The sequence below is a fragment of the Thalassophryne amazonica genome, chromosome 2 (genome assembly GCF_902500255.1).
Source record: "Thalassophryne amazonica chromosome 2, fThaAma1.1, whole genome shotgun sequence".
NCBI lineage: Eukaryota > Metazoa > Chordata > Actinopteri > Batrachoidiformes > Batrachoididae > Thalassophryne > Thalassophryne amazonica.
Genome location: NC_047104.1, coordinates 46,650,930 through 46,678,387, shown reverse-complemented (window position 1 = coordinate 46,678,387; position 27,458 = coordinate 46,650,930). Strand labels below are relative to the sequence as shown.

General features: G+C 40.6%; 1 pseudogene; it reads right to left on the bottom strand.

The window, feature by feature from the left end:
• Nucleotides 1-2,990: 2,990 nt before the first annotated feature.
• LOC117523949 overlaps nucleotides 2,991-27,458 on the bottom strand; it is a 133,249-nt pseudogene continuing 108,781 nt past the window's right edge.

Here is a 27,458-nt window from a genome sequence, read left to right as displayed (position 1 = left end):
ACAATCACTAACCAAGAGTGAATTTTTGTGTGTGTGTGTTATTCATATTCTCTGAAAAATGCCTCCCACCACAAAAAAAAAAAAAACTTCTTCCAGGGTATGTAAACTTTTGAGCACAACTGTATTTTATTATTATTTGGGTACTGCTTTGTAGTGTAGCTTTAGCTTTTGCTGCTGCAGCGATTAGGCACATTTCCCATAATCCCCCTGCGCTTCTCAGAATGCACTGCGGCACCAGCAGAGTTCCGGCATCTCACAGCTCATGTAAACATTGGCAAAGCGAGGATGTGAATGGCGTCAATTCTTCGAGTTCACGAGCGATTATGATGACACACATTCTCTCAAGTTGAGATGGTTATCTGGAAGAGGTGCAGCACCTGTGATAAACTTCACCCGTGTCAGATCTTGTCTTGTTGTCCACACTTCACGTGGTGTTTACACTGTGCCCTGAACTGGAACTCTGCTGAAACCGACCTCTCGCGTGAGTCACAGACCCCCAGACGGCGCGAGATTCACAACTGCAAAACACTGACTGTTGCTATCAGCCAATCAATGAACAGCAGGGGTTAGCTCCTTCCTTTTGTTAACATTCCATTATTTTGGTACCCCAAGCGAAGGGTGCCAAAAAGTGGTACGATACGGGTTGTTTATTTTGGTACTCGTCGCTAAATCTCAATGTAGACATGCGCAAAATTTTGATCAACCCAAAGGGCACGTTACCCCACTCCTGATCAAACTCCACTGGCTGCTCTTTGCCACCCATGACAAATTCAAGCCATTAATGCTTATGTACAAAGGGACTCCTGGAGCTGCACCCAGCTTCTTAAATTCTGTCTTGAAGGCCTATACCAGCCCTCCGCCCCTGTGGTCCCCCAACGAGCAGCATCTGGCACTACTGTCCATACATACAAGGCAATCCAGACTATTCTTGTTTGTTGTCCCCTGATGATTAGCACAAGCTAATAAATGTTATCAGAACAGGGGCGCACCATCATTTGGTGGATTGTCTGGTGGTGGGTGGTATTTATCATTATGTTGAAGTCTTCTTTAAAATGTAAAGGTAGTATTTCTTGTTATGCTGAAGTTCTCCAACATGTCATTTGCAATTTATCACTTGTAAGAGGCTTTGGATAAAAGCATCAGGTAATGTAATATTAAAAGATACTCCCAAGAGACCTGTACCAAAGACATCTGGTTGTCACTTTCGGTCACTGGTTAACATTCAAGTCTCACAACCATACAGACATGAAGCACCAGGACCTTAAAGACTTGGACTCTTGTTGTGCTACAAAGATATTAGCAGCATCAAACACCTCTGCCTCGCAACCTTCATGCACTTCCTAGTCACCTTTTGATCTTAAAACTAAGATCTCAGCAACATGAATGTCACTGCCAAGATAAGTGAATGTCTCTGTGTAGCGGCTTCTCTGCGTTGTGTTGTGTTTGACTCCTCCCACTTGCTCCCCTTGGGATGCAAATTCACGATCTCCGGCAAGGGGTGGATGCTCTGAACAGTTGGCTAAAAACTTGGGCTCTGGACTGAGTGGCCAGATTATCCTTTGGCTGTTAGGGGAGTGAGACCTATAGGGAAAGTCTCATTTGAACCCCTGCATAATATCATGGAATTTGACCACTTCCAGAAACAGCCTACACAAACACAGCATCACTTCTAACTGAAAAATGGTGTACTGTTTTGTTTTCGGCTGCAATCACGGAAGCAGTCGCGAAAGTGCAGGGTTTTTTTTTTCGGTTCCCAGTGGAGAAGGGCAGACGAGGCAAATGGGAGAGGTCATGTTGGTAAGTGTTAGCCTACACACCTTGACATAGCAGCTGTGGTCTCTTGCCTGCACAACCACCTTGACATGTTTGAGCTCAGAGTTATAAACAAACCGCAACACGTCCGCTTTCCACCACATCTTCACTTTTTCTTTGCAATTTCACTTGTTTGCTGTATAATTTGCCCAAAAACAGAGAAAGTGCTGTGTTTCTGATGGGGACAGATGAGGGCTGTCCTTGGAAGTAGACTTACGCTCTTTCATTTTAGCGCCCACCCTCAAACGAGACTACGGTACCTAACTGACTACGATATGCACAGCGACTCCTGCTGGCCTCCATTCCCCCCTAAAACTCACTCCCATCTGGGTCACGGCATCAGTGTAACGGCTGTAGTCCTCTTGCTGCTTCATTGTGTTAACTGTGTTTGACTCCTCCCACTCGGGATGAAAACTCACAATCTCCAGCAAGGGAGGCGGACACTCTGACCAGTCAGGTAAAACCCGGGCTCCCGGATTGAGTGTCCAGAGTATCCTTTGGCTGTTGGGGGAGTGAGGCCTATTTACTACCATACCTGCTGGCCTCCAACACATCTGCAGTTTCACACTAAATGCAGGCACAATTCTGATGGCTGAGTCCAGAAGGTCATCAAAAGCCTGGATTATATTAGTCTTCAACTTGGACCATCACAAACCCAGTCACTGAATCCTCAATTCGATTTTCAATTGCTGCAATCGGTATCCATTGATTAAATAAAAATCAAAGCATCATCTGGAAAATCAAAGTCACTGAAAAAGACAAGTCACTAGAGTCTAGGACATTACCCAACACCCAGTCCATGCAAACACTGAACAGAGTACAAGCCTGAATTCATTCTGGATGAACACCAGCATTCACTGGGACGAGGTCAGAGACTTTGCTCCGAATCTGCACAGAACTGGCAGTAGCTGTGATGTTCAGCCTCCTCTGGGGGATCCTGCAAATCCTCATGATGTCTCATAAGCAGCCAAACACTGTAAAAAATCAAACAGGCTGCAAAGAAGCCCTGCTGATATTCACACGAGTGTGTTGTCACACTTTATTATTGAAAAAAAAAAATCATAAATTTGTAAAAGGATTATTTAAAATTATTTGTGGTCAGAAGATTCATGGACATTTTGTCCATTTTCATATTTCCTTTACAATACTCTCCACCAATCATCCTCCCAATCCTTGCACAATTTCAAAAATGAGCATTAATTGCCGATATTGTCCAAACTCATGAAGACAGTGGCAGCAGAGTCTCACAGAGCCTTCATGACATCATCGCTCATACGCACAGTATAAAAAGGGGGCGTGATGGTGCTTGCAGTGGTTACGAGAGTTTGTGGTCCAAAGTCTGACAAACTGGAATCCTCTTATCTCTCTGTTTTAGTCTCTGAGGCAGTACAGAAAGCAGAATCTCCTCCAATTGTTCATCCCAGACATGAGAATAAGAATTACATGCATGCTGGTGTTTTGACCCCATTCTTGCACCAACCCCCCCCAAAAAGTCAGGTTTTCCTGTTTGCTTTGCTGGTCCGGTCATTATGAGCACAATGTCAAAGGTCAGGTTGTGAGCCTGATGTCTCCTTGTCCAGAACCCCACTCGAAAAAATCAGTCTCTCCGCTGGAATGTGGAGGGCTGTCCAGAGAGATGCCTCGTTTCTCCCCAAACACCTTCTCCTGCAGCTCGATGATGTCATTGCGGATGTCGGCCATCATTAGTAAAAGGAAATCGAAGGATCCGGGTGGCCCCTGGGGACAGACAGGAAATGTCATTATTGTAAAAGATGCTGTGTGTGTGATTCACCAACAACAACAGGGGCCTGTTTTTTGGTTGTATGAAGCCTTTCCAAATTGCACATTAGGCACACACACTCTGGACTGTAAGGAATTAGACAGTGACTTAATGTTTTTGTTCATTTTTGCCTCTGTTCCCCACCACAATGGATTTTTATTGAAAGAACCAATATGTGATTGTAGTGTAGCAGGATATTCATACAGGAAAACAGCTCAAATCTGGACCCATGCAGTCTTGCTCATAAGTTTACATACCCTGACAGAATAATTGATTTTTTTGGCCATTTTTCAGAGAATATGAATGATAACACAAAACCGTTTTTCACCCATGATTAGTGGTTGGGTGAAGCCATTTATTGTCAAACAAGTTTGACAAAATGTAGCTGAAATTTCACACCTTGCTTTAAAGAAATCCCTCTAAAACACTCTTGTGATGCAGCATTCAAACACTGCACTATCTACAGTTTCTCCAATCAAGCCTGTGATATCTTCATAGTTGTCAGGGTGTCTTGGTGGCTTCCCTCAGTAATAGCTTTCTTCTTTTCTTAATGATTGACATCAATAACGTCCAAGACATTTGCACTTGACATACATGTCAACCCCTTTGAGGGTCCACCTGTATAACCAAGTGAGAAAATCCATAAAATCAACACAAATCCTAACCTCCAAATCGCACCAAAATTAGGTTTATTACAGTACACACAACTGCATAGCAATATCACATAACTGGGTTTTTGTCCACATTTTTTGAGTTGCCACAATGACATTAAAGTCAGGATCATTAGTATTTCCTCCACAGTTGAATTTCAAACAGTAGAGATCTAGTATTCATGCATCAAGCTGAATTTTACAGAACTGAATGTGTCAAATTTTGTTATTTTTTACAGAAACAAGAACTGTGTGTCACTAGTGGAAATACATTAATAAAATGAAAAATAAATCGAATATAATGAACAAAATAAACATACCTCAGAACTTCATCAAGTGTATCGAAAATCGCCTCACCAGTGCCGATGTTGCAGCCTGGCATATCAATGATCCTCAACTTCGCCCCTGTGTTTATTGGGGATGGGTATCGATAAGATTTTATCCATACTGATACCATTATCAATTCCGCTTATCGATCTGATTCTTGTGAATTTTTTGTGTACTAAAAGTAGGCTTTACAGGTTTTCTATGACAGCAGGTCGAAGAGCTATTTCTTATCGTGAGACAGTCGGAGTCCGTGGACATGTTTAAGTCAAGATTTAAAGCCTATTTTTATTCTCTTTCTTGTGAATAGTTTTATTTTTTATCTGTTTTATTCTTCTGTTTTTAATTATGTTATTGATTTTTAAATTTTATTTATTTATTTTAATTTTTTATGTTGAACTTTTCTATGTGAGGCGCGTTGAGATGATTTTGTTGTGATTTGGCGCTTTATAAGCCGATTCAATTGAAATTGAATTTAAATTATATTGAGTCTTAAAGTAATAAATATGAAATTGGTCACTGGATCCTTAACTTTGGAAAACACACAAAAGGGTGATTCTTTAACTACGGGCACTATTGGCCTTGTAAATGTAATTTCCACCACACCATTGCCTTACAATATAAAGTGCCTTGGGGCAACTGTTTGTTGTGATTTGGCACTATATACATGTGCTCTGATGTTACTGTTTATCTCCATAGAATCTACCCAAACATCTTTCATACAAACTGTTTAAAGGGACATTACAGTGTTGTGGTGGAAATTACGGCAATAGTGTGGGACAACTACATTTTGTTTAAAAAAAATCACAACAGTTGTATGACATTGAATACCCCAATTATGTTTTGATTAGTTTACTGATATTTTATTCAGAGATATTTTAAAACATTAGAAAAAACGTTTTTTTAACCATTCATTTTATCACTGAAGATCAAAAGTCTGGGTGTGGGACAAGCACAAAAACGGCAATATTTGCATATAATGATGCTGAAAAAAGGTGAAAAAGTCATCATAGACTACTAGAACGAATTTCTTAAAACACTTTCATTGTAAAGATAACTATAAAAGTGTGAAATTTCCCCTTTTTTCTGTTTTTCATACAATATGATCAAAGGACATAATAAGTGCCTGTAGTCTAAGAATCACCCAAAATACTCAATCCAGGTCAAAAGAACTAAGTCAGTGTAGCATCAAAAAGTAAAAGCATACAGTAAAAATTATGGCTCAAGTGACTTAAACAGAGATAAGATCACAGACTGGTGCTTATTTTGATTTTGTATGAATTACTTCGAGATGTTTGCAATTCACAGATTTCAATAAATCAGTTTCTGATTGTGAATGAATTTAATCTTGATGGTGCATCAATACAAACACATTTATTTAAATGAAGGAATGAAGAGGAAAAATGATGAAGTTGGAATAACCTTAATGGTTTCACAAAAAAAAGACTAAATATTTGATTCTGTACTTTTGTGGAAGCAAAAATGTATTTAATACTTTAAAACTATTGACTGTTTCATGTAAGCAAACTTACAGGTGGACCTCTGGGACCTGGAGCTCCTCTGTAACCCTGTAAAGAAACAGCCCACATAAATTGATTTTACACAAACTAAAGTGACATAATATCATGAGCGAGCTTTCAGAAAAATAATAGTTATTTAAACTGTGGCAAGTGGACAAAGCCATCTTTTCTCCTGGCTGTGGTAGAGAGATGGTTATTTTTAAGAGGTGGGGATAGATCAGTTGTCATCCACAACCCCAGACAGCACATGCACCCTGAACTAACCTGAGCTGACCCTCTGTGACTAACAACTCCTCAGACACAAAGTTCTGCACACTAAAACAGGTACAGTATTTTACTATAATAAAAACAACCCCTGCTATCACAGGAAAACAGGGTGGAGTTTCCTATGATAGTGTCAAAATTCCCATTTCATACTATTGTGTGCTGATGGCTGTTCAAATCATTTAATCCATCAAAGTTAATTTCTATAACCCTTTCCACAACCCACAGGTGACCAAGTGCTTCACAGTCAGATAAAAACAAAGAATAACTTAAGACAATAAGCAAATTTGAACAGACACATCAACAAAAATATTCATCCAAGAAAGTGGGTGTGGCCACAGAGAAAGCCCGGGCTCCCCAGTGGCGGTATCGGGACCTCAGAACCTCTAGTGCACACTGGTTGGAAGATCTCAAATCTCTCGTTTGGTCCCGATGTGTCAGCAGCTCGGCTAAGTATGGTGGGGCCAAACAATTCAGAGCTTTAAAAGCAAACATGAGAATTTTAAAATCAATTCTAGCCCAAACTGGAAGTCAATGCAGAGCGTACTGGACTAGGGCGATGTCATCACGTCTACGTGTGTTAGTTATAGAGCTTGTGTCCGCAAGATGGCATCAATGCACACAATTATCCATGCAACCTTTGCGCTAAACTCCATGACGCCATTGCTATACTTTCCACAAAGATGATTATATTCCACTACCAGATTGTCTGTGGGGATCCATGGGCTCTACATTGGGTAGTGTTTATAAAATAGGTAGCTGACATTTTTTCAAGGGTGGTAATAATTATGCAAAGATTCTATAATGATTTGGAATGGGGTGTGTGAGTCCAGAAATGTAATTATCAACATCCATTGTTCACTGTTTTAGCTAATATCCCTAATTTCTCAAAAAATATTAGTCCTATCAACTTTTCATTTTGGCAGCGTTTATCCTTGATCCAGAAATACACAAACATACCAACGGCAATGTCAGCTCTCCCCCGGTTTCTCCGTGATCGAAGCCATATACAACGCATGCACATACACAGAGGCCACTTAGCCAGACACTGCAGCACCACTGTGCACAATTGATGCCCGTGCCGGTCAAAGAAAACGCACACAGCTTGTGCCAAAGCAGAAATCTGCATTGTATTTTAATTCTAGGCTTTATTTACAGCCTGTCATCAAAATAACTGAGCAGCCAAATTCACATTCATTCATTCATTTTTCACTGCTTATCCGTTTACTGGTTGTGGGGACATTCAACAAAGGAGCTCATCCCACACTTCCCTGTACTTGGCCAAGCCCTCTAACCCTTCCTGGGGGATCCTGGGGCATTCCCAAGCCAGCTGGGAAATATAATCCCTCCAGCATGTCCTGAGTTTTCCCCAGGGCCTCCTCCCAATTGGACATGCTTGGAAGACTCACCCCCCCCCCCCCCCCCCCCCCCCCCCCAAGGGAGATGACCAGAGAACATCACCACCAGGTCCCTGAACCACCTTAGCTGGTTCCTTTCGATGTAAAGAGGCAGTGTTTTTACTCTGAGTTCCTCTCAGAAATCAGCACTTAAAATGATTCATTTCATGATGCATGAAGGAAATAAAAACCAAAGCCACCTGTAAAATTAAAGGAAAAGATGCATATTACTCCATATCTGCACAAATTACATCTATTATTCACATTTGAGACTCACAATGTGTAGACATCACACATTTTTGCAACATATTTAAAATTTTTGGATAATTATTGTTTTACAATTATTGAATAACTGATTTCTATGATGGACATACAGTGTGTTTACATGCAGGAGATTTTAATGCCCATTTATTGCACTCTCTTCTGCTGATGCTGCAGATAAAGTAACGGAAATATGTCTAAATTAAATTACACACAAGAGAGCAAAGTGTACTGTAGCTACAAAACAAATGCACCCATGTAAAACATGAACAGCCATTGATTTAATTCATGCAGTTGAGGATTACAGGTGTGTTGGAGTCCACACAGGCTTACAATGGATTTGAACTTTGAGGATAACAAAGATAATTATTATTTACCTTCATACCATCTCGCCCTGGTGGCCCGGGTGCTCCCTGTATTAACGAAAAGAGGTGTGATCAAAGCTGGCATGGGTAAAAAAAAAAAAAAAAAATCATAATTTACAAAAACCAGTCAGTTAAGTGAACTGTGGTAGAAGAGCTGTTGGGGTGTAAAAATGGTCAAATGTAAGATCTAGTACATTTTAGAATGGCATGTTGCTTACCACGGGCCCTCGGCGGCCTCTTTTGATGTGCGTCATGTCAGGCTCTGGTCCCATGGGTCCCATTTCTCCCCGTGGACCAACTGGGCCAGGCGGACCCCTCTCACCTGGGTGCCCTCTCATTCCAGGCTCTCCTGGGTGCCCTGATGAGGATGTGTGGATAAGTGATGAATCTTAAAACTCTTAGGAATAGAGCATCAAAGTGACAAAACCAAAATGCAACACTCTAAATGAAATAAGAGCAACAATAGTTTGTATTATATAACAGCTGAGTGGATCCTTCTCATTTGATTGGTGCTTTGTGTGTCACGTGACATGGATTATTTGTCCCATTTGTGTTGCATTGCATTAGAGTGAAATTTGTTTCCATTAGGGTGCAAATTTGGATCCATAGGTTTGGTACCATTGCAGTCTGCGCATGCATGCACACACACAAAACAAGTACACAAAGTTGGTGCACAGCATTACGGACAACATCATCAGAATTATTTTTGAACTCGTATTCAAAGTTCGTGTTGGATTGTTGATGTCAGACGTGATTTTTCGCTGGAGTGAGGATCGTACACGAACTCTTTTTTTTTTTTTTTTTTTCTGGAAGTACACAAAGTCAGTGCAGTGACGCACCAAAATGTAAGTCCCTTTTCTGTTGTTTAGAAATTAATATAATATCAAATTAAAAGGATCTACAACTGTATTTTAGCTGTTATAAAAAAACAAATAATGAATGTTTTTACATTCTTTCAATGGAACAAATATTTTATTTGGTGAAAGCTGGAACAAACCATTCAACTTGGCTTCGCCTCGTTGAATGGTTTGTTCCAGCTTTCAACTCATGAAATATTCTTACCATTGAACTCATAAACATTCATTATTTGTATATTATACAAAACGGTCATTTCACTCTCCCCGTTTTAATATGCAGAGCCTGTGGTGGATTTCACCTGTTTCTCAACACTGACAGTTATCTATACCCCTAATTACCGGGAACCTCCGGAAGCACCTGGAGGGCCTGGTGATCCAGGAATACACAGGCTATCGGGAAACTTTTCCTGCCCTTCCATGAGATGGTTGTCACCTGCTGTGGCTAAACCAGGTACCTACAAAACAGAAACAGCCTAAATGAAACAGCAATCAAACTAAAACATACTTAGGTGTAGTTCTCTCAGTTCTAAATCAAACTTCATGTGTTTTACAACATTCAGTCAGTGTTCGTGGAAACAGGAAAAAGTACATCACAATAGGTGATATAAATATTAGATACTTAAATAATAAAATCTGATTTTCAAACAGAAAATTCAAGTACAATTGAAAAATGTTCTCTAAACTTTAACCTTTTTGTTTTTAACAAGATGGTGATTCCAAGTACAGGTGCCTACTCTCTGCTCTAGATTTACGTTGGTTTATAGGTTTGTCCTGTTACCTGGTGAGATGACTGTGTGTTGGCCAGCTTCAGCTTTAGTTGCAGCAGACTGTTCTTCATGCTCATAATATCTTGACAGGTAAATGAGCAAGAACCAGAACTCATCAGGGTGTCTGACTTCCCTGAGGACTGACTAGAAAATCAGAAATACATTCATGAGTTATTAAACACTGTGATTTGTACCAAAACATTTAAAAACCACTATAATTTATGAGGGTAATACAATTACTGTCATTGCTCACTCATAAAATAGACAAATACATATTGCTCAAGCTGAAATCTGTTAGGTGTGTAGTTTTAAATCTGATAAAATAGTCTCCAACAGGTTAGGTTGGGTCTGGGGCACTCTGTTGTTTTTGATGTTCCCGCATGCAGCACAACTTGAAAAAGCTTTGGGTCTCTAATCAAAACCACCCAAGTGAATATGTGGGCCATCTTTATCTACCATAAGTAGCCATCTTTTGACCACAGCATGGCTGTGGCCCTTGTGGATATGGCCCTTCCTGGTCATTATGAGGATTACTGTCAAGTGTTTTAAGTGTCTGCATAAGATGCATAAGACTGCTATAGAAATGCAGTTCAGTTACCACTGAATGGAAACGCCATGATTCTAACCACTTGGACATTTATCCTCCGGCAGAGATGTCAGCATTGCCATACACATCTGTCCTGTGACTTCATGACTTCATAAATGTGCCACTGCTGAGTTAGGGCAAGTCCAACAGTGTAATGTCATGAAGACACACTGCTATTGGCGCTGTCTAAGAGGTCACTGAAAGGCTTGAATTTAGTCTTGATACAAGGCATGTGCAAACATACACACTCAGATACCTGACGTATCTTCATGATCATTTCATAACGATTTAAGAATCAAATGCAAAGTCAATGCTAGTGAACCTCCTATGTTACATCCATCCATCTATTTTCTAAACCCACTTATTCCAGTTAAGGATCATATGTCATTCGGTAAAAGGCAGGGTACACCCTGGAAAGGTCACCAGTCTGTTGTAGAGCCAACATACATGTACACAGGCAAACTTACCGGTACCTTCACACTCACACCGATGGTCAATTTAGAGTCACCAATTCACATAACCTTCATGTCGTTGGAAGAAGGAGGAAACTGGGAACCTATCCCTGATGGACACGAAATTCCACTGGGAAAAAGTTCCTGCCTCTACTTTGCACAGACCTCACACTACCTGTGTGTAGGCTGGTCATAATACAACCCCTGGCAAAATTATGGAATCACCCGGCGTCGGAGGATGTTCAGTTTGTTAATTTTGTAGAACAAAAAGCAGATCACAGACATGACACAAAACTAAGTCATTTCAAATGGCAACTTTCTGGCTTTAAAGAAACACTATAAGAATCAAGAAAAAAAATTGTGGCAGTCAGTAACGGTTACTTTTTAGACCAAGCAGAGGGAAAAAAATATGGACTCACTCAATTCTGAGGAATAAATTATGGAATCACCCTGTAAATTTTCATCCCCAAAACTAACACCTGCATCAAATCAGATCTGCTCGTTAGTGTGCATCTAAAAAGGAGTGATCACACCTTGGAGAGCTGTTGCACCAAGTGGACTGACATGATCATGGCTCCAACACGAGAGATGTCAATTGAAACAAAGGAGAGGATTATTAAACTCTTAAATGTTGCAAAAGAAAAAAAAAAAAGAAAAAACTCTGGACCAAATACAAACATGGGATGGGAAGGTTGTTAAAGGCAAATATACTGGTAGACCAAGGAAGACATCAAAGCATCAAGGTGCCATTCCAATGAGATTTATAAAGATGACTGCCTGAAGAGAACATGTACATTTCCACAGTCATTGATGATATGGGGCTGCATGTCAGGTAAAGGCATTGGGGAGATAGCTGTCATTACATCATCAATAAATGCACAAGTTTACATTGATATTTTGGACACTTTTCTTATCCCATCAGTTGAAAGGATGTTTGGGGATGATGAAATCATTTTTCAAGATGATAATGCATCTTGCCATAGAGCAAAAACTGTGAAAACATTCCTTGCAAAAAGACACATAGGGTCAATGTCATGGCCTGCAAATAGTCCGGATCTTAATCCAATTGAAAATCTTGGTGGAAGTTGAAGAAAATGGTCCATGACAAGGCTCCAACCTGCAAAGCTGATCTGGCAACAGCAATCAGAGAAAGTTGGGGCCAGATTGATGAAGAGTACTGTTTGTCACTCATTAAGTCCATGCCTCAGAGACTGCAAGCTGTTATAAAAGCCAGAGGTGGTGCAAACAAATACTAGTGATGTGTTGGAGCGTTCTTTTGTTTTTCATGATTCCATAATTTTTTCCTCAGACTTGAGTGATTCCATATTTTTTTCCTCTGCTTGGTCTAAAAAAGTAACCGTTACTGAGACTGCCACAATTTTTTTTCCTGATTTCTTATAGTGGTTTCTTAAAGCCAGAAAGTTGCCATTTGAAATGACTTTAGTTTTGTGTCATGTCTGTGATCTGCTTTTTTTCTACAAATTAAACAACTGAATGAACATCCTCCGAGGCCGGTGATTCCATAATTTTTGCGAGGGGTTGTATCCAGCAACTAGTGATTCTGCAAATTGGTCAGAATTTCCCACAGAGCCACAGGATCAACTAAAGATGAATGTTTGACAAAAACCCAATGAGCTTCAAAGAAGACCTATCAAATTTTCAAGTCTATGGCCAGCAAATACACAGTCGGGATGACATCAATGTTTGGCTGTTTTGGCCTGAATCCATATGATTCTGGTAATTGTGTAGCAAGCAGCTAGCACTGGAACAACTCTTGAAAGCATCTTGCACAGCACACAGAGCACTGTAATACTCATGTAGTTCTTGCACTCCAGGTGGTAACGCTTTACTTTCAAATATAATTACTGTAGTATACCTGTCAGAGAAGTGACCCAATGTCCCCTGAACACCAACTCTGTTTCCAAACCAAAAGCTCAAGAGAGCTAGAATTTTGAAACTTACAGTTGTGCTTTGGGATGCAGGAGCGTTGGTCCGGCGCAAGTATGTAGCCACTGTGACAGCGACAATGGAAGCTCCCTACTGTGTTCACACATTCATGGTCGCACAATGTGTTTCCTGCCTGCTCACACTCATCAATATCTGTTTGTGTATGTGAGACACAGAAAGGGAGAAAAACAGACAATGTTACAGAAATGATGAATAAACAAAACAAAAATCACTTTGTCTCCAGTCATCTATCTTACACCTCTGCAATACACATAAAATACTTTCACAGTGGTTAAAAAAAATAAAAATTGAAGAGCTGATGGTGTAGATGTTAGGGCCCCTTCACACATAACACGACTGAGGCAGAATGGTGCACGAGGAGGAGGCAGATGCCACTCATAAAAATCGGAGCCGCCTCAACGCCTCATACAGCTGATGCTACCTCCATTCGCGCACAACCAGTGACGGAAAGACAGTGAGTGCCCTGCACCGTGGTTGATCAATCCCCCTCTTGGCAAATTCCAGGTGTCCACACACAAACATCCAACACTGCTCGCTGGACACTTAGAAAAGGCGGGGCTATTTGCGCTCCTTTTATGAGAGTAGACAGCAGTTGACCACATTCTAGCTGTCTTCGAAAATTGTCTAAGTGCCCCACGAGTGTGGCGTCACCAAGCAACACACGTGGGTGTGGCTGTGCCGAACTCCCCCACCCCCCAACATGTGGCTTGCATGTGTATCACGCCTCCCACCTGCTCTGCAATACTTGGCGTGCCAGTGTGTCGGCTCCTGCCTCGGCACGTGGCGTGCAGGGAGGGGGGGGGCACACCTTGCATGACATGCTGATATTTATATACAGACAAGATCACGTGGGGAGCGGCCAGCCATGTCTGAGCGCACAAAGCAAGCAAGGCGCCTCTCAGCTGATCGCTGGCTAGAGACTCACTGACAGCTGGAAAAAGGTGGCTCAGTGCACACGGCGTGTTAAATTAAAAACACAGAGAACAGAGCCAGGACAAGTATATAAATAAATACTACAATAACTACATACACAATTACATAACATATAACTAAAATAATCAATCACAGAACACAGAAACAGAGAGTGACACTTTGTTCTGTGCACTGAAGGAACAGGTGGGCATGGCAGCAGACAGCAGCAGCTGTTGAGATCTCCGGACCTGCGAGTCACAGCTAGAGAACACATACCGTGTTTTGAAGGACATGACCTTACAACTCTACACCGTGAGGCGCGTGGGTGTGCTTGCTGTCCTTCACGTGGAAATACATAAAAACATATATCGCCTATGCCACGGGCTAGAGTGGCCGCTCAGCATGCACATCAGCAGGCTGCTCCATGTGAAAAGGACCATCTGATTATGTGAACTTTCAGAGGGTGATCTGAATGCCACATCAGCTATGGTCCACATGACGTGGTATCTGTCCTTCAGCGTGCCACTCGCTGAACACACACACGGGGCAGGCTGGACACGCCGGGCCAGCAGATGGGGACATGATAAGAGTGCACTGCTTCATTCATATTATTTCATGACTGTATGTCTGTAACCATGGGTCATCTACAAAGGAACAGAAGGATCATACTTGTATACAGTGGTGGGCACAGATAACCAAAAAAATTAACTTCAATAACAGATGACCAGATAACTGAAAAGTTATCTTCAATAAAGATAAAACAATAAACCACCCAAAGATGTATCGGAAGTTACAGATAACCGATAAATTCCAATATTATCTCTGGCATATTTACAACTACTAGTAAAACAAATTTAAACAGCTTCTAGTAATATTAAAAATAACAACAGACCCAAACAATGAGACCGTTTCAAACGTTCTGCCCCTGCTGGAAGCTCTTGTTTACTACAGCGCTCCTAGCACAGAGGCACCCCGAGAGCAGCCATAAAGCCAAGCTCTCTATCAATTACAATGCTCCGGTGGAGGTCTTGAAAAATAAAGTCATGCTGAGTTATGGTTTTGATTTATAAATAACATTAATACCGATAGAATAATGCCATTAATGTCAATTCTGTCATTTGTACAAAGTTAAAATATAACATATATCTCTTAATGTTGAATAATGCACTAATTCTGAGGTTTTGTAACAGACAGATCGCAAAGGATTCTGGGTAAAAGTGCCTCTGCTAAACACTGATTGGTTCAGTCATTCATTATGTAAACCAACAGGTTAATGTGACGTCTGTTGTGTGTTGGTGCTTAAAGATAAATGTGCTTTTGTAAAATATTCCATTTTTTTATTTGTCAAAACAGGCATTTTTACAGAGCCCTAGAAGTGTCATCGCAAAATGTTTTGCATGTGGAGAGAATGTGCGCACGTTTTATGATGTTGTAAAATATGCTTTACACTGTGCGAGATTTATCATGCAGGAATTTTTTGTACCGAGTTTCAGGTTAATCGTGCGTCCTGCATCGTGTAGTGTACATGGAGTATCAAGCTGCGGTCAACATCTGACGACCACCCTCCTGATCGCCGATCGTATGATCGAATGAGAATCAAACCTGTTGATATATTATTGTGGTCGGCGCCGTCGTGAGGGTTTTCCTGCTGCTGAAAAGCTACAAGCATCCAACGCTTGCACTGTGCCCTGTGCAAACGACTGGCAGAGCTGGCTTGTATTGTTATTATTATTATTACTATTTTGCTGTTTGTTTGTTTTAAACTTCATTTGTAAAAAAAAAAAAAAAGCCATTTGCAAAGCCAAAAATTGATTTGACAATCATCTGATATTACCAGGGTCAAAATAAATAGAACAATGCCATCTACGGGTTCCCAGACGCTTAGTACTTAGGGGCGGATACTGCCATGAACACGACTGGCCAGTATATGGCAGTAGAGGCCTTGAAAAACAAATTCCAGATAATCCTGTCTGCTACATTAAAATGCGAGGAATTTAACAAACGCAAATACAAAACGTCTATAAAAGCAGAGAATATATTCAAGAGGAGTTTTAGGCACTAGAGTTTAATGCTGGTGTCCGTGGAGCCTGAACAGAGTGTCTGAAATGCATTTGTCCTGTTGTGACATACTGAGATTACATCATCGTACCCATAATGACACTGTGGGGCACAGCATGTGCTCACAAAACCTTAAAAATTAGCACATTACTTTAAAACTAAAACATATCTGATATTTTCACTTTATAAAACTTCAGAAATGACAGTAATTTTTAAATAACTTGTCCAAAATTAGTTTGGTTAAAATTTGAACCATAAGTTAAAAATGTATGCCTCTGGATGACTTAGGTGATATTACCAGCATATCGGTATGGTGATAAAGGAAATTTTTTTTTTTGCTGTTTCTCCTTTGTCTGCAGAGGATTGAGACGCTTTTCATACAAGCAGTTCTCTTCTGTTTTGCAGAAGTTATAACTGGCGTCTATTACAAAACTTTTAACAGGTGGGTGCTGAACTGATTTTAAATTTTAAAAATGCTTATCGCTGTTCAGCTTTGTTTACTTTATCAGTTTAAAAGTTATCAGACAAAAATTAATCGGAACATAATTGGTCCAATAATGGTTTTTAAAGTTATCTAAAAAGATAATCCGATAATGAAAACATTATCTTTGATAATTATCTGTTATCGGATTATCAGAAGTGTGCCCACCACTGCTTGTAGTGTCCACTCGATAAGAGGGATTCAATAAATTGCCATTTTTTTTAATGGTGGTACAACACATTCCAGCTGCTCACACTGTTTGTGCATGCTCGTGCAGGTGCACGAAACTGCTGTATCATGCACGCCTGTCTGACCATGTGTCCCTACCGACAGCAGGTGGAATGTTTCGCCATTCTCCATTTCGTTTTTTGTTCACGGATTTCTGTTTGGGAAAGTGTAGGAACACGGACCCACAACAGGGGGCGCAAATGAACGGCAATGGAGTAAGTCAAAATAACAACGCTTTACTGTTGTGAATGTGCACAACGAATACAACCAATTACAGAAATGGACAACAGTCAATACACAAAAGTGTCGTGTGGGCAGGCTCGAAGATAGGAGACGCCTCCCAAGGTAAGACCGGAACCACACGGCTTCCTCCGCCACAGGACCCCGGGAATACTGGAGCCGCCAAGTCCCGAACTCCCAGGTGGCCACTGCCTCTGCGTGTCGGACCTGGTACTGCTGGCGAGGGAAAAGAACAGTTAGATGGGGGCGCGTTTGCACCCAGAACTCCGAACGGCAGGAAAGGTACCTCCACCTCTCGTTGGAACAGTAATCCAATAAACTAGCTCAGTCAAAAATATGTACTCTGTATGCTTCGATATGTTACCTCTCCGGTAGAAACGATATCTCGGCGATGAGGTGGAGATGCTGTCCTGCTGATATACCCCAGTGATAATTGCCGTCAGCTGTCTCAGGTGATGGGTGACAGCTGTTACCGAGGCTGCTCCTGTGGGGCGGCGGCGCCCTCTGGTGCCTGGAGCCCGCACTCCAGGCAGGGCTCCCTCTGGTGGTGGTGGGCCAGCAGTACCTCCTCTTCAGCGGCCCACACAACATTTTCTTCCGGTTTATGCTTCTTTCGCCCAACATCGTGTTATGTGTGAAAGGGCCCTTAGAGAGGGTAGCTTGTAACCTGTCAGACTGGAAAATCTTTAAGGTCACATGAAAAACTTTAACCTCAAGTTGCTCATGGTGGCCAATCAGTTGAGCACCTTGCATGGCAGCATGCTAACACCACTGTGTGTGTGCGAGTGTGTGAGAATGTGAGGCTCTCTCCACATCATCCAACCTTCTCACTTTCTTATTTTCTTCATTGGCTACTCATAGTACTTTCTCCACCTTCAACAAGCACCATTTGTCAACATATTTTCATCTTCATCTTCTACCAACCTCACCTGCTGCACAGCATTGCCAGCCCCATTCCTGGTTGGTCAGGCCCCTCTTCCTTCTGTGTTCAACTGTGTCTACATACACTTATCCTTAGTCTTCACCACCCCGTTGCTGTACGTTATATAGCATATCCTTTCACTGTCCACTTTCTTCATCTTTCCGACTATCCAGTTCTACTGTATTAAGTCAACCTATTCCTCCTGACAATTCCTGAACTTCTTGATTCCATTACCATGTTTCATTGTCTTCCTATCTCCATTCAAACATCCAACCCAAATACCTTCCTGGCTGTTTCCCTCACCACTTCTGGAGTAGTCAACCAGTCATTCAACGTCCCTTCAGCACCACTAGGTGCCTGTCTCACCATCTCCCTGAAATTCACACAACAGCTTTCCTCCTTCAACTTCCACAATCTTGTACATGTTGTATTCTGATTCTTTGCATCTGCTGAACTCCTGGAATGCACTTCAGGATTTTTTGTACCAGTGATGGACATGACAGCCAAAGGATTCCAGCTACTGCAGGAGAAGGAGGCGTACTGACCAAGGCAGTACGGCGATTTGTGGTTACGATGTCTTTCTCGAGTCAAAGCGGTAGCCAGGGTAACAAGTGCAGACAACGCGTCCAAAATTGTCGGTACACTGCTGCTCGCATGGTGATGCTGCACATACATCCACACCTACAGAGAGAAGGGAAGCTTTGTTAAAGTCACAAACACTGAACACAGTGGCACACCGAAGAGGAAGGATCATACATCCTGCATGACTGAAATCAGCCAATTCAACATCTCAGGGCACACAAATGTTGCTGAGACATTGAAACATTGTAAGATTTTGGAAGTGCTCATGTCCAATATTTTGACCATGATTAGATTGGAAAGCTGGTAGAAGGAGTTGAACATTTGTGTTTCTTTGGTAACATTATGCTATGTCAGGTAAAAATGGGGAAGCCAGAAATTATGTAGGGTCATTTTAGAAGGTGGGCAGTAATGCCATTTAAGGATTTTTTTTTTTTGGGGGGGGGGGGGGGGGGGGGGTGGATAAAAAAAGAGAGTGAGCCTGGGTGGCAAGATTGAGGGTCAGGTTGCTCAAACTAAAAAAGTGAAATGTACTATAGAAATTACTTCATACAAATATTGATTGCCAACTGTCTGTAGCCTCCACCCAGTTCGGTACCATCTCCCAGGGGCACAGGGCTCAAACATTCCCTCAATACCCATCATGGCCCACAGAGGGTATTTAGATCTCAGTGCTCGCCTCGCTTCCTTCCATGGAAAAGAGAGATTTCCCCCCATGCATACAGTTAGGTTTAGTATTAGACTGTACTACAGAGAGCACTGGAAAACAGGATGTAACGGTTGACATGTTATAATTTGGGCCTTTACCGGTTATAGACAGGACCTGCACCTGGATCGCACTCCGGTAAGGTGCATGGATGTTGAAATCTCACGTTTTAGTTTACAGCAATTATTTTATTAACAGTTATTATGATAAGTGACTGGGGTACAAGCTGGTTATAGACACCATTTCCATATGATAAGTTTCTATGATAAAGCTGTGCAATCAATTACACTGAAGTGATTTATCTCAAGAAGTTTCACTGATATGACAGAAACGTGCATATGCGCATGCACTATTTATTGTCCAGCTAGTGAGCGTAATGAATGAGTGGCCACTAGTACCTATTTAATAACATTAGAATGCAGCTGACAATGTATGCCAACTAAAATGGACTGCAAATGGACGACATTTATATAGCGCTTTTCCATCTGCTCAAAGCACTTTACAATTATGCCTCACATTCACCCCAATGTCAGGGTGCTGCCATACAAGGTGCCCACTACACACCAGGAGCAATAGGAGATTAAAGGCCTTGCCCAAGGGCCCTTAGTGATTTTCCAGTCAGGCGGTGATTTGAACCCATGATCTTCTGGACTCAAGCCCAACACTTAACCACTAGACCATCACCTCCCCAACTAAAGTTAAACTTGTAAATTACATATGTGATTGTAATACATTGTTTATTTAGATATTTTCAAAATGTTTGCATTGTTTGACAAGGTCTGGCAGAATGTAACGAATCTGCACAGGAAACAGGCATGTTTACAGTTTAAAAAAAATTCTAATCCAGTTACATTTTATCCACAAATCTGGTTGGTTAATCGTATGAGATTTCAGACCATAAAATATAAAATATTTGACCATTTCACATTTGATGTATAATTCTGCACCCTGACCGCGTTGCTACGCAGATGTCAATAATAGCGCTGTCAGCTGAGAGCAACAATGCCGAAATGGGTGAATTTAAGCTACCATACGAAAGTATTGATGTGGATTCTGATACAGAATTACTCAATGTACAGTTGAGCTCAAAGATTTACATACCCTGGCAGATTTTTTGCTTTTTTGTCCATTTTTAAGAGAATATGAATGACAACACAAAACTTTTTTCACTCATGGTTAGTGGTTGGGTGAAGCCATTTATTGTCAAACAACTGTGTTTCCTCTTTTTAAATCAAAATGACAAGAGAAAAATCCAAATGAACCTGATCAAAGGTTTACATACTCCTGTTCTTAATACTGTGTATTGCCCCCTTTAACATCAATGACAGCTTGGAGTCTTTTGTGGTAGTTGTGGATGAGGCTCTCTGATGGTAAGCTGCAACTGAATATGTTTCAGACTTTATTTACATCAAGTACAAAGAAATACAAACAATATGGCACTCTATGGTAAATCTGCATGGAGTAGACAGTTCTCAAAAACTGAGTGACTGTGCAAGAAATAGAAGAGTGAGGAAAGCCACCAAGACAACCCAGAAGAAGTTATAGGCTTACGTGGCTGTGATTGGAGAAATTGTGCACAGTGCAAATTCTGAATTTTGTATCACCAGTTTATCCATTTCATGATGAAGTGGTATAGAAGAGGATTTTCTTAAAAAGAAGACCTGAAAGTTTAGCTACAAATTGCCAGAAGGTACATCTGAGATGCAAGCCTGGATTTGATCTGTTTTGGAGAAAGAAAATCCTTCTCTGCTCTACTCCACTATGAAGCTAAGAGTAGTGACACAAAATGCAAAGTTTGCACTGTGCACAATTTCTCCAATCACAGCCACATAAGCCCATAACTTCTCTTGGGTTGTCTGGGTGTCTTGGTGGCTTTCCTCACTCTTTTCCTTCTTGCACAGTCACTCAGTTTTTGAAAACTGTCTACTCCATGCAGATTTACCATAGAGTTCCATATTGTTTGTATTTCTTTGTAAGTGATGTAAATAAAGTCCGAACCATATTCAATGGCAGTTTTACCATCAGAGAGCCTCAACTACCACAAAAGACTCCAAGCTGTCGTCGATGTTACACAGTATTAAGAACAGGGGTATGTAAACTTTGGATCAGGGTCATTTGGGTAGTTCTCTTGTCATTTTGATTTAAAAAGAGGAAACACAGTTGTTTGACAATAAATGGCTTCACCCAACCACTAACCATGAGTGAAAAAAACGTTTTTGTGTTGTCATTCATATTCTCTTAAAAATGGCCAAAAAAAAAGCAAAAAATCTGCCAGGGTATGTAAACGTTTGAGCTCAACTGTAGTTGACGAGATGGAGGAATCTGTGGGTCTGCTCACAGAATGTCCAGTTTGGCATGAAGACACTGTTGCTACAGTAAGCTTTGACGAGCCGACCACACCCTTTGACAATTTACAGAAAAATAAAACGTGCAAATGATGGAATTGGATTAGAATGGGAATAACCCCCTTGTGTCTGATAACAGTCGCAAATTAGTTTTTCCAGTAAAAGTCAATTTACGGCCATAATCCAGCATTAACATCCACAAATCAGACACAACAAGGTTATTCCCTAATTACAAAGTATTTCACGGTAAATTTGCTGTATTCCAAGTGTAAGCGGTTAACAATAAAACGTATCAATAATTTGAACTGACATTGTGAATGAATGGAAAGACTTACCAGCATCCGTAATGAAAACACAGTCTGAGCTTCATAATTTCAGTGATGGAAATCATTAAATTCCACAGTCATATTAAGACTAATTTTGTTTTGGATAGAGGCATTTAAAAAAAAGAAGCATTGTCACGCTAATTTAGACCAACAGTTACTGCATGGGCCATTTAAAGACTTGATGAGTAAACATTATTTTTTAAGAGTCTTGTTTAACTGACGGTGTTGGCCACAGTGCTTCCGCTGAACATGCTCTGGACGGATGCACTTAAGCAGTGTTGCCACAGTTACTTGTGAAAAAGTAATCCAATTACTGATTAATCCTTGTAAAAGTAATAAGTTAGATTACTAGTTACTTTTTTAGTTACTAGTAATCTAACTTGCAATTTCGAACCTACATTGTTTATAAATGTAACTATTAAATTCTAACATTTTTCTAACATTTAAATTCTCTCTAAACATTTTACTTGTCGAAATTATTATTATTTTAAGCAATATTAGTAGTTGTAGTAAAAAACGGCTTCAAAACTGGACCTTTAATCTTGGGGTGTTGTGGGGGGCATCCTTGCCCCACGCCCCCATTCAATCTGGATTCGCCCCTGCTTTGGCGTTTGAGCACAAAGAATGGATAACATTTATTTATGCAGAACACAGGACCAGATTTACAGGTAGGAAAGTTTAATTGCGTTTTCACATCATGTGGTCCTCAGAAAGAGAGTTTAGGTGCATTTGAGTGGAAAATAGTGTTAGTTGTTGACGCGTCGCGGAGGATCAGCTGTTTTTAACGAGATGATACAGAGCGGCTCAGATCAGAATTCTAAATAAAGGAGGGAAGAAGTATAAAATGTCTTTGTAAAGCTCAGTGCAGGTGTGCTGATCACCGCGCTTTAAGAGGTGAGGACGAGTCGAGCAGCTGCAAAAAACCGTGGATGAAAAGCTCACAGCTCGCTTAAAGCGGGCAGTTCAGTCGAACCCCGACCTCCTGCACACGGACCAAGTTTAATGCTGCGATTGACCCACAATGAAAAATAATAGTAACGCACAGTGACTTGGAGAAGTAACTTTAATCTGATTACTGATTTGGAAAGATTAACGCGTTAGATTACTCGTTACTAAAAAAAGTGGTCAGATTATAGAGTAACGCGTTACTAAGTAATGCGTTACCGGCATCACTGCACTTAAGTGACATTTAGTGTTGTGCATGCTGTGTGCAAGACTTATTTTAAGAGTCAACTCTCACCTGTTGTCCTGCATTTGTGTGCAAATGACAAAGTGGTCATCAGAGAACAATCCAGTACCATGCCAGTTTAGTCAAGTCACACGTGTGGGAGGATTTTGTTTTGATTTTTGCAGGTCCAGCTGTGGCTGTTACTCACAGAGCAATGGCGTCCTCTAGTGCTCATGTCCAGTAATTCTCTGTGATTCCATAAAAAAAAAGTACATTCTCGGGTAGCAGTGTGGATCAGTGGCAGGAACTGTCACCTCACAGCAAGAAGATCATGTGGGTTTTCTGTGTGAACCATGCATGCTGTGCTCATGTGTCTGATTCTCCCTATCCTCTGACTTCATCCCACAGTCCAGAGACATGCAGATTAAGTGAATAAAGATATTTCTAAATTGCCCGTAGGTGTGAATGTGACAGTGAATGTCTGTTTCTCTGTACTCATCGTCTCTGAGATGAACTGGGAACCTGTCCAGGATGTGCTGGGTTTGCTCAGGCTCTAAGGGGCCTGTTTTTAGTCAAGCTGTCAAAAAATGAGGGTTTGTTAGAAATACTCAGCGTCAGACTGGTGCAGAAGGTCATCCAAGGAACAGAGAGAGAAATCTTATTTAAATAGTGTTTTTGGGACAATATGAGGTCACGCTGTTCTCCTTGTCTACTGACATATACCATTATGATTACGGTTAAAGCTAGTCATGTCACATTTACAAATTTAACATAACTTTCTGCTGACTTGGAAAACCAGTTTCAACATAAACTGCACACTAACTCAGAAGATGAAACTTCAGCATAGATGTAGAAGGTAGAAGTCTTATATAGGCTCTGAATGCAATCAGGCTGGGGCTTATCCCTGGAGATAGTATAGTCTGTGGGCCAACATGGGTTTATGTAACCCCCCCCCCCACACACACACAATTTTATGACCTTATATTTTTCTGAAGCCTTATGGGCCTTTCACATTGCAAGCATCAGACGCGGTAGACAATGTCTCCGAATGCGTCTGGCATGGCAAGGTAGGGGCGGAGGTTTCTACGTCACACTCTGACTTTTTTCAAAGCCCCCCCCCCCCCCTAAAAAATGAGCAATCGCCATCTTGGATTTCCATCTGTAGAACCACAAAAAAGGCTTAAAAAGCAGCAGAACAAGTCTCCCATCATCCTGCTGAGAGAAGCTTTTTTTCAGCTACTTTTTGAAATGATGCTGATGACTTGGTGGGGTATCGATCGAACCGCTACAGTGTGCAGAGCCACACACAGGAGCTGGAGTTCAGGCCTCATTCTGGGGCAGAGCAAGGCAGGCAGCTGTGGTGATGCAGACACACTCAATCTGAAATGCCTCACTTTTGCATATGTGCAAACACCCAGTTTGACCAATGGCGCTTAGTTCTGCAGCTTAGTCTGAGGTGACAATAATTTAAAAATAAAATGTGATGTTACTGCACTGCTGAAGGTTTAATGCTCGGCTAATGTTAGCTTAGCCTTTTAGCACAGTTGAGCTGAGTGAACATTTTAATTTCTAAATGGCTCAGTCTATTTTTGTTTTTGTTTTTTTTTTATCAAATAAAGCTACAGCTTTTTTTGTTACGTCTGAGACCACCAAAAACTCAACTTTAAATAACTTTGATTTTTTGGGATGCATTTTTAAAAACTGTTTAGTGTTTCTTTATGTTTTAAGTTTTTTTTTTATTTCTCCCACAATTAGGAACATTTGCTGTGCAGACAATCTAAATTCAGACGCACTTCAACAACTTCCAGTGATGAGCTGAACACCATGAAGTCGGAAGAAAACATCTCTGCTCTTCAAAAGGGGAGAAAAGTGTCTCCAACAACTACACCAGAAGTCAAAGCTGCAGAAGAGACCTTCATTTGGTTAAATGTCCCTAGAGTCCAGTAAACCAACTCCTGCTTGTACACTTCTAAATAAAACAAAGCCTCTTTAAACAGCAACTATTTTATTATTTTTAAAAAGCTGTTTCATTGTATATTTTAACTTTTTAAATTTTAACTATTTTAACTTCATGTCCATGAAGTCAAAGTTCAGTCAAACAACATTTGCACAGGTAGAAGAAGCCCCACCCCTAACATTCACAATCACTAGTCATATTCACATTTTAGAAATGACTCTGTCCTGATCACAACATTAAAGGCAATCACATATTCTGACGTAATTACAAGTTGAAATGACTCAATGAAAAAAATACTGTCATCATGAGGTTTATGTCACATTAAGAAATCCTACTTTACAATCACACTGCGATCATTATTAAATCATCTCCTGTTGCATTTAAAAGAAACATTTGTATTTATTTACAGTGTCTCTTTTTCTGGTTGAAATGCAGATAATCTACCAGACTTAAAAATATACACATTTATTTCCATGCTCTTTTGTCTAAAAGTAAATGTCCAAGGTTCGTTATGTTAATCAAGAAATCATCTAATCTGAAATAACAGGTAAGTATGGTTTTAATTTACAGATGAAGAAATGTTTCTAAAGAATCTTTTATTTTTTACTATTTTAATCACAAGTGTTCTAATGTAAGAAACGTTTTCACAGTAATCATAAATTAATTTTGAGTTAAAAAACAATATTTGCAAGGATTTTGTCAGAAAACTGCTGTGTATAAATGAGCAGTTCTGTGACACGTTTCTGTACTGTAGTGTTCCGTGTTTTGGCCTGATGCGTCGTTTTTATTGGACAGCGCGAAGCTACATCACAGTGCACAGCGGTGAAAGTTGGATTGGGTTGAACTTTGACCGCGGCAGCTTGAAGACAAGTGGCAATGCACGCTCCCAGCGAAGCATCTCATTGAAAATAATGCTTGTTAGAGTGATCCGCAATGCGTCTAACGCTGTCAACGCTTGCAGTGTGAAAGGCACATTCAAATGTTAACACTGAATATTTTGGGATGTACTACTTGTTTTTACACAACAAATAGACATACCCTATAATGACCATTTTTCGTAAGGCAAAAACATCAAAATTCTTCACTGAGGTATATAAGGTTACAGGTTATGGAAATGTGGTTCAGATGCAATATCACAACAGCAATGTCTAAAGTATTCTGAGTGTAAAACAATCTTAAAATATTGAAGTATTTAAATGTATTACCCATTTTTATGAAACAAATAGAGGTACTCCATAATTGTCCGGTTTTGTACAGTTTCAAATATTTTTGTGATGCTGAGAATCTAGCAATTTTCAATTTTATTTTCAGACAGTTAAGACTTCAAATGGTAGTTTTAACTTGGTATGAAATAGACTACTAACAATATGCTTGTTTTTACAGATTGCATATGAATAATAAATATTGACTGATACAAGACCACAGACCTCCAAAGAGACCGTCCCTCCTTCAAAGTGCAAAAATATTCAGAAAACAATCCAGTATGCATTGTACATATTAATTAAATTTCATACTAGGAATTCTGTCGCATGTTACACATACTGTATGCAGGAGTCATATTTTTCTACATAAGAAAAAAGCTGTTTTGATAAGTATGAAACCGGACAATTATGAGGTACCTCTATTTGTTTCATGAAAAGAGGTAAAATATTCAAATACTTCAACAGTTTAACCTTCCTGTCATGTTTGGGTCAAATCTGACTGATTTACAATTTTGGCTGCTCCTTTGTTTTCACTTGGGGTGGCCACAGCAGATCCAAGGTGGATCTGTATGTTGATTTGGCACAAGTTTTACACCGGATGCCCCAAAACACTGATAAATATTGAGCTTTACATCTGACTGCCCCAAGGCCTCATGATGTCCTGCACACTGTGCACTTGAACATATGAAAGTGATGATCACCACTTTTATTGAATTTTGAGTGGTTTAGTCAACCTTGTTATACCTGTGGTGCTCTTAGTCAAAAGTGACCACCATAGGAAATGAATGAGTATCTGGATTATATTCATCCACAGGATGACAAAAACATCCCCATGCACCCCCCCCCCCCACACACACACACACCACACACTTCAGAATGAACAGTGTCTTTTGACATCTCTTTCCTGTGCTTATGTGCCAATCCTCCCACATGAACCACTTTGCTGATGAAACAATGTCTCATATCGTCACACAGAATAGACAGGTGTCTGTAATCCCATCTCTTTTCGGTGCCTACCCCCCTTCCCCCCATGTGAACTACGCCTTCCAGACAAATCAGTGTATCATGTCTTCACACAGACCACCAAACTATAGCTTGATGTTTGCCTTGCACTCCTTTGAGCACAATGAGAAGGCTGACCAGGTGGTTTTCTGTCAGAGAGGCTCTGGACCAGATTTTAGAACAAGATGAAGTGGAAACTAAAGTTGAACCACAGATAGAGGAGGATGTCTTGGAAGTGGAAGACCACACTGATTTTGATCCAGACTTTGAGGAGACTGACCAGTCAACAGATGGAGAGGAAGAGGCACCTGAGGAAACAATCTAGTCCC